A 13594-nucleotide genomic window follows, 5' to 3' on the forward strand; every position below is an offset into this window, starting at 1 on the left:
TAATTTGTTTTAAGCTGCCGCTAAATGTTTCATTGCAGCTGGAGTTAACAGAAGTAACCATGGAAACCATCTCAAAATGCTTCATGTTTAAATGAGATTTAAAATGTTTGTTTAAAAATAGAAACACTTTGACAGCTGTAAGAATATTTATGCTTCCTCCTATTTTGATTTGATGGTGTGGCTCAGAAAATGGGAGATATAAGCGTTAAAACCAAAACAGTTTTAATTATTCTTGGCATTCTACTGCAGTACTTTGTTTTATCTTTATAGATTGGCTTAACTTGGGGAGGTAGTGAAGGAACTAGGAAAATTTCACACATCTGTCTATGTCCACAAAAATCATCTATTCCTTTTTGTTCTCTTGTCACCATATACTCTATTTTGCTCATTCTTCTCCTCTCCTATTTCTAATCTACATGAATGAAGACACTGTAAATGTAAAAGTGTTTTGGAGTGTACTCATCAGTGTACTTTGATGCTGTCAGAATTTACTCAGTGATGCAGTATGTCATGAGTATTCTTAGTTAACATACACATTTGCCATATTATCTGAAGTGGAATCTGCAGTAATTCAGCTGGACCTCAGAATGCAATTGAGACATGCAGTTCCAGCTGTAGCATCTGTGATCAAAGCAGGAAGGGGAGGATAATGATGGCTACATACTCCTATTTTATCTAGAGAAAAAATAACTTTCTCAGAAACCCTTTTCCATAACTGTATTTCTGGTTGTATCTCACAGTCAAATCTTATAGATGCTTCTAGCTTTTAAAAAATTTGAAGAAATATAAATGGACCTTTTCACCATAAATATCAAATGAGATAGGATAAGGGAATAGGGGTTAAAAATGACATTTGTAAAGTCAGTTAATAGTGAATTCTTCCAGGTATTCATAATATGAAAAATGGTGGGTGATGTCTAAGTGACATTGCAGTTTAATTAAAAAAAAAGTAATTACCAAATGATGACCTTGGGATATACTGTGTCGTGGAAATGTAATCAAAGATCCCTGGCTATTTAGGCATAAGTTGTACAGTGTTAGGTAGAACATAAACTTTTAAAATGTTTGCATCAATGTGTTGGTAGGGTGCAGAGCCTCATGGCAAGTATTCTTAGCACCTGATGATAGGGGCAGGGGAAAGATTGGGTCCTCACAGTTTCTAATGTAGACTTGAACAACTTGTGTTCAGTAGCATGCCTCACTTTGCTGTCTGCTGCCCAGATCAAATCAGGAGTCATCTGGGCTGGATAGAGGTGGCCATCAGCTCATATGCAATAAGGAGGGAAATCTGGAGACCTGATGTCTATGCTTACATTCAATCAATAGTCCTTTTTTTTCTTTTAGTCTCAACTCCATTTCCTTTAATTTTTTTAATTTTTTAATTTTAATTTTATTTTTAAATATATTTTATTGATTATGCCATTACATTTGTTCTGTTTACCCCCTTCATTCCCCTCCACCCTGCACACCCCTCCCCCACTTCCCCCCTATAGTTTATGACCACGTGTCTCAAGTTCTTTAGATTCTATATTTCCCATACTATTCCTGCCCTCCCCCTATCTATTTTCTACCTACCGTCTATGTTACTTATTTTCTGTACCTTCTCCCTCCCTTCTCCTTCTCCCACTCTCCTGTTGCTAACCCTCCATGTGATCTTCATCTCTATGGTTTGCTTCTGATCTAGCTGTCCTCTTAGTTTTCTTTTGTTTTAGGTGTGGTTGTTAATAACTGTGAGTTTGCTGTCCTTTCACTGTTCATCTTCTTTATCTTCTTTTTCTTAGGTAAGTCTCTTTAACATTTCATATAATAAGGGCTTGGTGATGATGAACTCCTTGAATTTGATCTTATCTGAGAAGCACTTTATCTGCCCTTCCACTCTAAATGAAAGCTTTGCTGGATAGAGTATTCTTGGTTGTAGGTCTTTGGTTTTCATGACTTGGAATACTTCTTCCAGCCCCTTCTTGCCTGTAAGGTCTGTTTTGAGAAATCCGCTGACAGTCTGATGGGAAGTCCTTTGTGACTGTCTCCTTATCTCTTGCTGCTGGTAGGATTCTCTCCTTCATTTTAAACTTGGCTAATGTAATGATGATGTGCCTTGGTGTGTACCTTCTTGGGTCCAACTTCTTTGGGACTCTGAGACTTCCTGGAAGTCTATTTCCTTTGCCACATTGGGGGAATTTCTCCTTTATTATTTGTTCAAATAAGTTTTCCACTGGTGGCTCTTCCTTTCCCCCTTCTGGTACCCGTATAATTCAGATGTGGGAACATTTAAAGATGTCCTGGAAGTTCCTAAGTCTCTCCTTATCTTTTTGAATTCTTGTTTTTCATATTTTTCTATTTGGTCATTTTTTTCTTCCTTTTGGTTCACTCCCTTGATTTGAGTCCCAGTTTCCTTTCCATCCCTATTGATTTCTTGTGCAATTCCCTTCATTTCAATTAGTTTAGCCTTCATCTGTTCCTCTAACTTGTGACTAAAATTAACCAGTTCTGTAAGCATCCTGATCACCAGTGTTTTGAACTGTGCATCTGAAAGTTTTGCTATTTCTTCGTTGCTTAGAGTTATGGGCTCTGGGGTTTTGAGTTCTTCTTGAGCCGTAATGTTTTGCTCTGTTCGCACCTCTTATGTTTGAGGAGCAGAGCCTTAGGTGTTCACCAGGGTGGGGTCACCCAGGTAACTAGTTTGTGAAGCTGCATGTGTGGGCGGGGTCATAGAGGGGCAATAGCAGTCCCCTCTGCTGCTTCCTGTTGCTGGGGCCTGTGCGGTGCATCTCACTGCTTGCTCCTTCACTGGTTTATCTACGTTCAAATGTGTGACTAGTGTCAGCCCTCAGTGGGTCCCCCCACTGCTACTCCACACTTGGGATTGGCCCTTGGCTGCCAGTGTGCCTGGGTTGTGCGCCCGGTCACCTCGCTCTACTGCTGGCTCTGCCCCTCTTACCGGTTTGGCTGAAGGGTTCCTTGTTGTCAGACTTCCATATAGTTCAATTTCTGTGGTTTGGCTGTGTTTTTGTTGCTAAAACTTTGTTGTTTTTAAACTTGGTTGTGTGAGAAGGCACAATGTTTCCACCTATGCCTCCATCTTGGCAGAAGTCCTCAACTCCATTTCTTTTTAATGCCTTCAGTGGGACCAGTTGTCTCTGATTCCTTAGTTTTCCCCAGGGGTTTATACATTACATCTTTTACTGTGATGGGCTTCTTCCCAGTTGTAGACCTTTAACAGAACAGAGACACTTGAAGTTAAACTTAGTTACTATTCATCTTGTTTTCATTTTCTGAGATTTTGTTGACCTCTTTTATCCACTAACTCTTCATCCATTATTTACATTTGTCTGAATTTCATTGTGTTTTTGAGTTCTTTGTGTTTTTTTTTGTGACATTCCAGGATTGAATAAACACCCATCTTTAACCTGCTATGTTCAGCTAGGAGTTTATTATTTCTTGAATATGCGGACTTTAATTATCACCAGTGATCGCTATGACTGTAGGTCTTTGGAAATTCAAAAGGGACTTTTCTATTAAAGTTCACATCTCTTTCTGACTTTCTCTTACTGAATTATGTAGTATATCACCAATTTTTTAAGCATGTTTGTACTTATAGGTTACAGTCCTTTCCTTGGCTAAGATTATATCATTTTTCTCATTATTTCTGGATATTCTTGAGATCTTCCTCTGTTTTTAATCATTTCCCAAGGTTATGTGTACTGATTTTTCTTTTTTTGTCTACAGAGAAAGGAAGGGAGGGAGAGAGAGACATCAATTGGTTGCCTATTGTATGTGCCTCAACAGGGGATTTTTAAAAATTAATAATTATGTTATTTTTTAAGTTTTACTGTTATTCAGTTATAGTTGTCCCAATTTTTACACTGTTGCTTTCCCCTAGCATGCTCACATTCCCACCCACAATCAATCTCCAATGTGTTGATCATGTCCATGGGTTATTTGTACATGTTCCTTGATCACATTGTTCCCTTTCCTTCCCTTGTTATACTCCTCCCCCAAATCCACTGGTCACTGTCATTTTGTTCCTTATTTCCATGTGTCTGTTTTTATTTAGCTTGTTGGTTTGTTTTGCTGATTTTTCTTCATTTATAGGTGAGATTATATGGTATTAGACTTTTGCTGCCTGGCTTATTTCACTTTGCATAATACTCTCCAGTTCTATCTATATTGTCATGAAAGGTAGGGGAGTTCCCTCTTTCTTTCTGCTGCATCATATTCCATTTTGTATAGATGTTCCACAGTTTTTTGATCCACTCATTTACTAATGGGCACTTAGGCTGATTCCAACATTTGGCTATTGTAAATAATGCAGCTATGAACATTGGAGTGCATAGGTTCTTTTGAATTGGTGCTTCAGGATTCATAGAGTATAATCCCAGCAGTGAAATCTATCTTTAGTTTTTTGAGCAAATTCCATACTATTTTCCACTGCAGTGTCTGCATCATTCTGCATTCTCACCAAAGTGTAGTAGGGTTCCATTTTCTCCACATCCTTGCCAGTAGTTTTTGTTTGTTGATTTGTTAATGATGCCATTCTGACCAGTGTGAAGTGGGATCTCATTGTGGTTTTAAGTTCCATCTCTCTGATGGCTAGTGATGCTAAGCATCCTGTCATATACTGTGGGACCTCTGTATGTCCTCCTTGGAAAACTGTCTTTAACTGGATTTTTGTCTTTCTGGTGTGGAGGTTTATAAACTCTTTATGTATTTTGGAGACCAAACTCTTCCTTATCTGAGGTATCATTGGTAAGTAAGGTTTTCCATATGGTTGGTGCCCTTTTTATTTTGATATTTCCTTTAGCCATGCATAGGCTTTTTAACTTGATATAATCCCATTAGTTTATTCTTTCCTTTATTTTCCTTGCATTAGGGGAAGTATAGATGAAAATACTGCTAATGGGATAATTGAAATTTTTCTGCCTATGTTTTCTTGTAGGACTTTTATGATGTCACAACTTATATTTAAGACTTTTATTCATCTTGAGTTTATTTTTGTGTATAATGCAATAGGTGGTCTAGTTTCATTTTTTTTCCTTTACCTGTCCAGATCTCCCAACACCATTTATTGAAGAGGCCATTTCTATTTCATTTTATGTTCCAGCCACCTTTGTTAACTATTAATTGACCATAGAGACATGGATTTATTTCTGGGTTCTCTATTCCCTTCCATTAATCTAGGTGTCTGTTCTTATGCCAGTGCCAGATTGTTTTATTTACAGTGGCCTCATAATATGGTTTGATATCAGGTATTGTGACCTCTCCTACTTCGTCTTCTTTCTCAAACTTGCTGAAGATATTCAAGATCATTTATGGTTTGATGTAAATTTTTCAAGTGTTTGTATTATATATATGAAATATGCCATTGGCATTTTAATGGGAATTGCATTGAATTTATAAATTGCTTTGGGGAGTGTGGACACTTTGATTATGTTAATTATTCTAATCCATGAACATGGTACATGTTTTCTTTTGTTTGTGTCTTCTTTAATTTTTTTCTTCGGTGTTGTGTAGTTTTCTGAATAAAGGTTTTTACCTTCTTGGTTAGGTTTATTCCAAGGTATTTTATTTTTCTTGTTGCTATAGCAAATGAGATTTTTTTTCCTGATTTCTGTTTCTGATATTTAATTGTTGGTAGATAAAAATGCCTTTGATTTCTGAATATTGACATTGTATCTTGCTATTTTGCCAAATTCAATTATTATGTTGAGTAATATTTTGGTGGAGTCTGGAGGGTGTTCTATGTACACTATCTCATCATCTGCAAACAATGAAAGTTTTACTTCCTCCTTTCCAATTTGGATGACATTTATTTCTTCTTACTATCTGATTGTTGTGGCTAGGTTGTCCAATATAATGTTGAAAAGAAGTGGTGAAATTTGATATCCTTGTCTTGCTTGTGATTTTGGTGTGAAAATTTTTGGTTTTTGCCCATTGAGTATGGCGTTAGCTGTAAGTCTCTTGTATATGGCCTTTATTACGGTGAGGAATGCTTCCCCTATTTCCACTTTGCTGAGTGTTTTTATCTTAAATGGGTATTTTATCTTATCAAGTGCTTTTTACTCATCTAATGATATCATGTGATTTTTGTCTTTCCTTTTGTTTATGTATGTTTATTGATTTGCAAATATTGTACCATCCTAGCATCCCTGGGGTGAATTCCACTTGGTCATGGTGTATGATCTTTTTAATGTATTGCTGGATGTGGTTTGCCAATATTTTGTGGAGGATTTTAGCTTCTATGTTTATCAGCGATATTGGCTTGCAGTTTTCTTTTCTTGTTGTGTCTTTATCTAGTATTGGGAATAGCATGATGCTGGCTGCATAAAAAGAGTTTGAAAAGTAACTAAATAAAATTTAAAAAAAAAAAGAAAAAGAATTTGAGAGTTTTCCATGTTTTTGAATTTTTTGGAAAAGTCTGTGAAGGATACGGGTTAGCACTTCCTTAAATGTTTTGTAAAATTCTCCTGTGAAACTGTCTGGTCCAGGGCTTTGTGTATTGGGAGATATTTAATTACTAATTTGATTTTATTTGCTGGTATTGGTCTGTTCAGGCTTTCTGCTTCTTCTTCATTTTGTTTTTGGGAGAGTATATATTTCTAGGAATTTAAGAGATTTTATTTTTCTACACATTTTGTAGAAACCATTTCACCCAGGTTTTCAAATTTCTTGGCACGGACGTCTCCATGGGAATTTCTTACAGTCCTTTGTATTTCTGTGGTGTCAGTTGTAATTTCTTCTCTTTCATTTCTGGTTGTGTTTATTTGGTCCTGTCTTTTTTTTCTTGATGAATCTGCTTAAAGGCTTGTTGATTTTGTTTATCTTTTTAAAGAATAAGCTCCTGGATTTATTGATCCTTAGAATTGTTTCTTTAGTGTCTATCTTGTTTAATTTTGATTTGATCTTGGTTATTTCCTTCCTTTTTCTTCCTCTTGGCTGTGTTTGTTGTTGTTCTTCTAGTTATTGTAGGTATAGGATTAGGTTGCTTATTAGAAATGTTTCTATATTTTTTTAGGTAGGCCTATATCACTTTGAACTTCCCACTCGGGATTGCCTTTGTTGTGTCCCATAAGTTTTGGATTGTTGTGAGTTCATTTCCATGTGTTACCAGAAATTTTTGATTTCTTCCTTCGTCTTATTATTAACCCATTCATTGTTTAACAGCATGCTGTTCAATCTCTTTGAGTTTGACTGTTTTTGAGCTTTTTTTTGGGGGGGGTTGGTTTCTAGTTTCAGGCCCTTGTGCTCTGAGAAGCAGTCTGTCTCTGAAAATGTTCCATATGTATTTGAAAAGAATGTATATTTTGTTTTTTTAGGATGAAAGGTTTTATACACACACACATATATTCAGTTAAGTCCATTTGATCTGGGGCATTGTTCAATATTGCAATATTCTTGTTGATATTTTGTGTGGAAATCTGTCCATTTTTGACAGAGGGGTATTAAAATTCCCTAGTATAAGTGTGTTGCTGTCTATATCTTTTTTGGAGTTTTCTAAAATTTTTCTTATGTCTTTGGGTGCTCCTATGTTGGGTGCACATATGTTTTCAATGCTTATGTGTTCTTGATGGAGCCTTCCCTTGAGTATTATGAAGTATTCTTCTGGGTTTCTTTTCACAGCTTTTGTTTTGAAGTCTATTTTGTCAGGTATAATATTGCTACCCTGACTATTTTTTTCCTTTCTGTTTGCATGGAATATTTTTTTCAGCCCTTCACTTTCAGTTTGTGTATGTCTTTTCTGAGTTGGGTCTCTTGTAGCAAGCATATGTGTGGATCATGTTTTCTTATCCAGTCAACTACCGTATGTCTTTTGATTGGAGTATTTAATACATTTACATTTAAGGTTATTGTTGATAGGTACTTATTTGTTACCATTTTACTCCCTTTGTACCTTTGTTCCTTTCTCTCTCACTATTTTTCTTCCTATTCTTAAAGTAGTCTCTGTACCATATCTTGCAATGCTGATTTGGTGGACATGTATTCTTTCAGCCTTCTTTTGTCTGGGCAGTTCCTTATATGGCCTCCCATTTTAATTGAGAGTCTGGCTGGATAGAGAAATATCAGTTGCAGGCCTCTGGTTTTTATTACTTGGAATATTTCTTGCCATTCCTTCCTGGTTTATAATGTTTCTGTTGAGAAGTCGGCTGCTGGCTTTATTGGGGTTTCCTTGTATGTTACTCCCTGCTTCTCCCTTGCTGTCTTTAAGAGTATCTCTTTGTCTTTAAATCTTGCCATTTTCATTATGATATGTTTGAAGTGAGCCTCTTTATGTTCCTCTTGATTGGAAGCTTTCTGCTTCCTAGACTTGTGATTTTTTTCTCTCGTCTAATTAGGAAAGTTTTCCATCATTACTTTTTTTTTCGTATGTATGTATGTATTTATTTAATTGTTGTTCAAGTACGGTTTTCTGTCTTTTACTCTTATCCCAGCCCACCCCCCAGTGCTCCCCACCTCTCTCCCATTTCCACCCCCCTTAGTTGTTGTTCATTTGTCCTTTATACTAGTTCCTGTTTTTCAAAGATGTTTTCTATCCCTTGCTCCTCTTCTTCTCTTTCTGGTATCCCTATTAAATGGATATTATTCATTTTCATTTTTTCCTGCATTTCCCTTAACTCCTCTTCATTCTTTTTCATTCATTTTCTTTTTCTTGCTCTTTTTGGGATGTTATTTTTCTACTTTGTCCTCCAGCTCACTGATTCAATCCTCTGCTTCATCGAACCTGCTTTGGATTCCTTCTACTATGTTCTTTAATTCAGAAATTGTATTTTTCATTTCTCCCTGGCCTTTATTGATTATTACTATGTCATTTTTTTATGCTGGTATAGTTTGTAGCAAGTTCCTTATAATTCCCCTGTAGTTTTTGGTAGTTCTCACTGAGTTCATTGAACTTCCTTATAATCATTGTTTTGAACTCATTATCTGATAGTTGACTTGTGTCTATTCCACTTAGCATCTTTCTGAGGATTCCTCCTTTCCTTTAGATTGGGGGTTGTTTCTTTGTCTTGCCCATTCTTTCCTTTCTTGTTTGCTTCTGTTTCTTAAATTGATCTGTTTTGTCTTTCTGACTTTGTGGTATAAACTTCTATAGTGGGAGGCCTGTGAGATACAGTGGTGCAGTCTTCTTGATCACCTGTACTTGATGTTTCTTGGGATGTCCTTTATACCTTTTATGCTAGTTTTCTGGATGTAATTGGGTTTTGATTGTTTTCAGGTCTTTCTTTGGTGGGTCCTTCCCTCCTGCTGGTTGGATGAGGGTCACTTTGCCCACCATGTCTTATGTGTTGTTGTACAGGTGCCACCACTGTTTTTTTTTTTTTTTTTGCTCTGCCTCTAGTGATGTGAGATATTGACCCTGTCTGACCTTAGGCATCCTGTTCGATACTTCTAGTGACTGGCTGTCACTGGCTGTCTCCTTTAATTATTAGTATGGTTCTTCTGCAGTCAGGTTTAAGCACTGTAAGGTGGGGCAGAATCCCTCCTTTGGTGGAGGCTATTTTTCTTCAGGCTGCTGCTTCGTGGAAGGGAGTGGTCTGCCTGAACAGGATGGTTGCTGTGTATGGGGTGTGGCTCTGCACCGGGATTGTGGAGGCTACTCCCTCACTTCTCTCCCCAAGATCTCTATTCCCAGTCTCTCCTCAAGTCTCTCTAGTCCACTCTGCCCCAACTTTACCAGTGATCTACTGTCTCTGGTTCTCTCCTTCAGTTGTTTATCTGGTCACTAGGACTCAGCAGTCAGGCTTAAGCACCAATGTGCCAAGGCACAAGACCTCCTGGGGTTGGGGCTATTGTTTCTCCTGAAGCTACTGCTGATCACATGGGACTGGTCTGCCTGAGCACAAAGGCTGCTGCCATCTGGGGGATGATTGAGCACAAGGATCCAGTTAACTACTCCCTTGGTTCTTTCTCTAAGGCTTCTGTCCCCAGTATCTCCTCAGGTGTTTCCAGCCCACTCTGCCCCCACATTTGCTGGAGCTCTGGGTAAGTGGCTGCAAACGAAAATTTGTGTCTTGGCCCTTTAAACAGCACTTGTGTCTCCAATCATTTGTGTGTGGCAAAGGATGACCCTGTTGCTTTTTACTGGTTGTTATCTTTCAACTTTTAGGGCTCTGGTGTTCTAGGCTGGGAATCCTAGCTCAGGGTTTAGACCCCAATCTTTGGGGATCCAACCAGCTGTTTAATTATCCCACTGGCACTGCCACCTCTGGGATCCCAGCCAGCCCTCTTGAGTCTTCACTGCACTTTTTACTGGACCAGTTGTGCAGAAGCTGGTTCTGTATGTCCAAAGTTATATGCCTTTCCCTGGCTATTACTCAGTTGTTTGTTCCAGGTGGTTTCTCCACAATTGAGTTGTAATTCCTGATTGGTCCTGGCAGGAGGTCAGTGTGACTTGCAGTCACTCCTCCACCATCTTCCTTTCTCCGAATAGTGTATTTTAAAAATGGGAAAAAGGTGAGATGACTATAATTACAAATGGTTTTGAGAGGCTGGAGTGGGGAGAAATAGTAAGAGTACATAGTAGGAATAATCATAGCACGAGAGAAAATTGAATTTAAGAGAAAAATAAGAAGGGGAAGGAAGAAGGTAACATGGAGTAGAAGGAATGATCAAAATATGTGTTTTGATATAAACTACACTATAAAACCTGGTGACACATGAGCCCCAAACTCAAAGGATAAAATATGAATGTTAAACAGCTATGCAGAAGAGAAGATAGTGCCTGCTATGCCTGTCTCAATTCTCTCTGCTTTGGTGGGTTTAATAGCTCAGGGCCCAAGGAACTATGTAGCCAGTAGTGTCTGGTGAAGAGCCCTTTCAGAGCTTTTTCTTCTATCTCCTTGGGAATGTACCCAGCAGGGAAGTCCTGAGTCTGGTCTTGCTGATCTGCAGCCTGTAATCCCACAGGTGGGGGTTGCGTTTACCTGCCTGTGAGGAGATCTGGCTGGTGCAGCAAAGCTCAGGTATTCTGCTATTGCTTTCCAGTCCCTAGCCTACTGTTCTCTTGCAGGTGGCTGGGTCTCATTTCCACATTCTGAACAGCGCTCCTCCACAGACTGTTTTGGGCCAGATTTTACTGTTCCTGCAGTGTGCTCTATAATTCTGGTTAGCAGAGCTTTTGGTTAGCAGAGCCACTGCACCTGCGCACAGTGGGGTGCGCACCAGCACAGGAGCCCCAGGTCCATGCTGAGTTTCAAGTCTCACCTCAGCTCCCCTATTAAGAGTTTCTGTGTGGTCTCAACACTATAGTGCTGGTCCCTGGAGTTTCTGTGTGCCCCCATGCTGTAGCACCAGTTCTCCAGGTGCTCTACATCCCCCCAAATCATACAATCTCTTATGTCAGGGCTGGCTACCACTTTTGAGTCTTTCACAGTTTTAGATAAAATTTCTATCTGGACTTTCTGGGATGGCCTTGGGAAGAACCCCTTAGCTATATTATAACACAGGGTAGTGGAGGAGTGCTGGCCTTGTTCCCTCCAGAGATATTCAGCCTCAGCTGGGCCTGCTACCACAGAGCTGTTTCTGGGACCCGCGCCTCCTCTTTCCATCCCGGTATATCACCATTACTGAGCCCATTCACTGATGCCCTCACTCTGTGCAGCCAGAAATACTGGGATGGGCTGGGATGCCCAGCTACGGTGCTTTCATTTAGAAAGCTGAAACTGCTGGTTCTGGGGAACTTTGCAGTCAGGCGGATTTTTTCCCACTGCAGTGCACTCCCACGTTCCTGTTTGCATCCATGCTTACTCCTAGATGCTCTCACTCACTCTCTGCTCTGTTTCCTTTCTTTTTAAGAAAATATGTTTAAGGACAGCCCAGAGCAAGTAGAAGGAAGGAAATAACCAAGATTAGAGAATAATTAAATGACATAGAGACCAAAAGCACAATTCTAAGGATCAATGAATCCTTAGAGTTGTCTTTTTGAAAAGATTAAAAAAATCGACAAGCCTTTAAGTAGGCTCATCAAGAAGAGAGAGGACTCAAATAAACACAGTCAGAAATGAAAGAGGAGAGATTACAACTGACACCACAGAAATAAAAAGGATTGTAAAAAATTACTATGAAGAACTGTATGCCAAGAAATTTGAAAACCTAGGTGAAATGGGCAAATTTTTAGAAAAATACAATCTTCCAAAACTCAATGAAGAAGAAGCAGAAAGCCTGAACAGACCAATAACAGCAGATGAAATTGAAGCAATAATAAAAAAAAAAAAAAATCACACAAAAGCCCTGGACCAGATGGTTTCACAGGAGAAGTCTACAAAGCATTTAAGGAAGAGCTAACCCCTATTCTTTACAGACTATTCCAAAAACCCCAAAAGGATAGAAGACTCCCAAACTCTTTTTATGAAGCCAGCATCATCCTAATCCCAAAACAAGATAAAGACACAACAAAGAAAGAGGGGAGAGGGAAGGGAATTCAAGGGGAAAAACGAGGATGGATTTTGAAGAACAAGTATGAAAGACAGAGGGATGAGGTCTGTGGGGAGGGGGGGATGGGAGGGAGGTGGGGAGACAGGGCGGAGGGGGGGTTGGGATGGGAGAAATTGACAAAAGAAAACTGTACTTGAAAAATAACTCAATAAATTAAAAAATAAATAAAAAAACAATTAAAAAAAAAGAAAGAAAACTTAAGGCCAATATCACTGATGAACATAGAAACTAAAATCCTCAATAAAATATTGGCAAACCACATCCAACAATACATTAAAAAGATCATACACCATGAACAAGTGGGATTCATCCAGGGATGCAAGGATGGTTCAATATTCACAAATCAGGAAATGCAATACATCACATAAACAAAAGCAAAGACAAAAATCACATGATCATATCAATAGATGCAGAAAAAAACTTTTGATAGGGTACAACACCCATTTATGATAAAAACACTCGGCAAAGTGGAAATAGAGGGACCATTCCTCAATATAATAAAGGGCATATGTGAGAGACCTACAGCCAACATCATACTCAATGGGCAAAAAGTAAAATCTTTTCCACTAAGATCAGGAACAAGACAAGGTTGTCCACTTTCACCACTTCTATTCAATATAGTATTAAAAGTTTTAGCCACAGTGATCAGGCAAGAAAAATAAATAAAAGGCATTCAAAGAGGAAAGGAGGAAACAACACTGTCACTGTTTGCAGATGACATGATAGTGTACATGGAAAGTCCTATAGACTCTACCCAAAAACTGCTCGAACTAATTAATGAATTTGGCAAAACAGTGGGATACAAAGTCAATATCCAGAAATCAAAGGCATTTTTGTATACTAACAATGAAACAGCAGAAGCAGAAATCAAGGAAAAAATCCTATTTGATATAGCAAAAATAAAAATAAAATATCTGAGAATAAACATAGCCAAAAAGGTCAAAGACCTGTATACAGAAAACTACACAACACTGAAGAAAGAAATCAAGGAAGACACAAACAAAAGGAAACATATATCTTGTTCATGGATTGGAAGAATGAACATCACCAAAATGTCCATACTACCCAAAGCAGTTTACAGATTCAGTGCAATACTTATTAAAGTACCAGTGGCATATTTCACAGACATAGAACAAACACTTCAAAAATTTATATGGAACCATAAACA

General features: G+C 38.3%; 1 protein-coding gene across 1 annotated transcript in view; it reads left to right on the forward strand.

Moving 5' to 3' along the window:
- Window positions 1-13594, forward strand: part of CNBD1 (cyclic nucleotide binding domain containing 1) — a 310447-nt gene that overhangs the window by 106418 nt on the left and 190435 nt on the right. The window lies entirely within an intron of this gene.

Source organism: Artibeus jamaicensis, unplaced genomic scaffold (assembly GCF_021234435.1).
Source record: "Artibeus jamaicensis isolate MK-2021 breed Jamaican fruit bat unplaced genomic scaffold, CSHL_Jam_final scaffold_916, whole genome shotgun sequence".
Classification (NCBI taxonomy): Eukaryota; Metazoa; Chordata; class Mammalia; order Chiroptera; family Phyllostomidae; genus Artibeus; species Artibeus jamaicensis.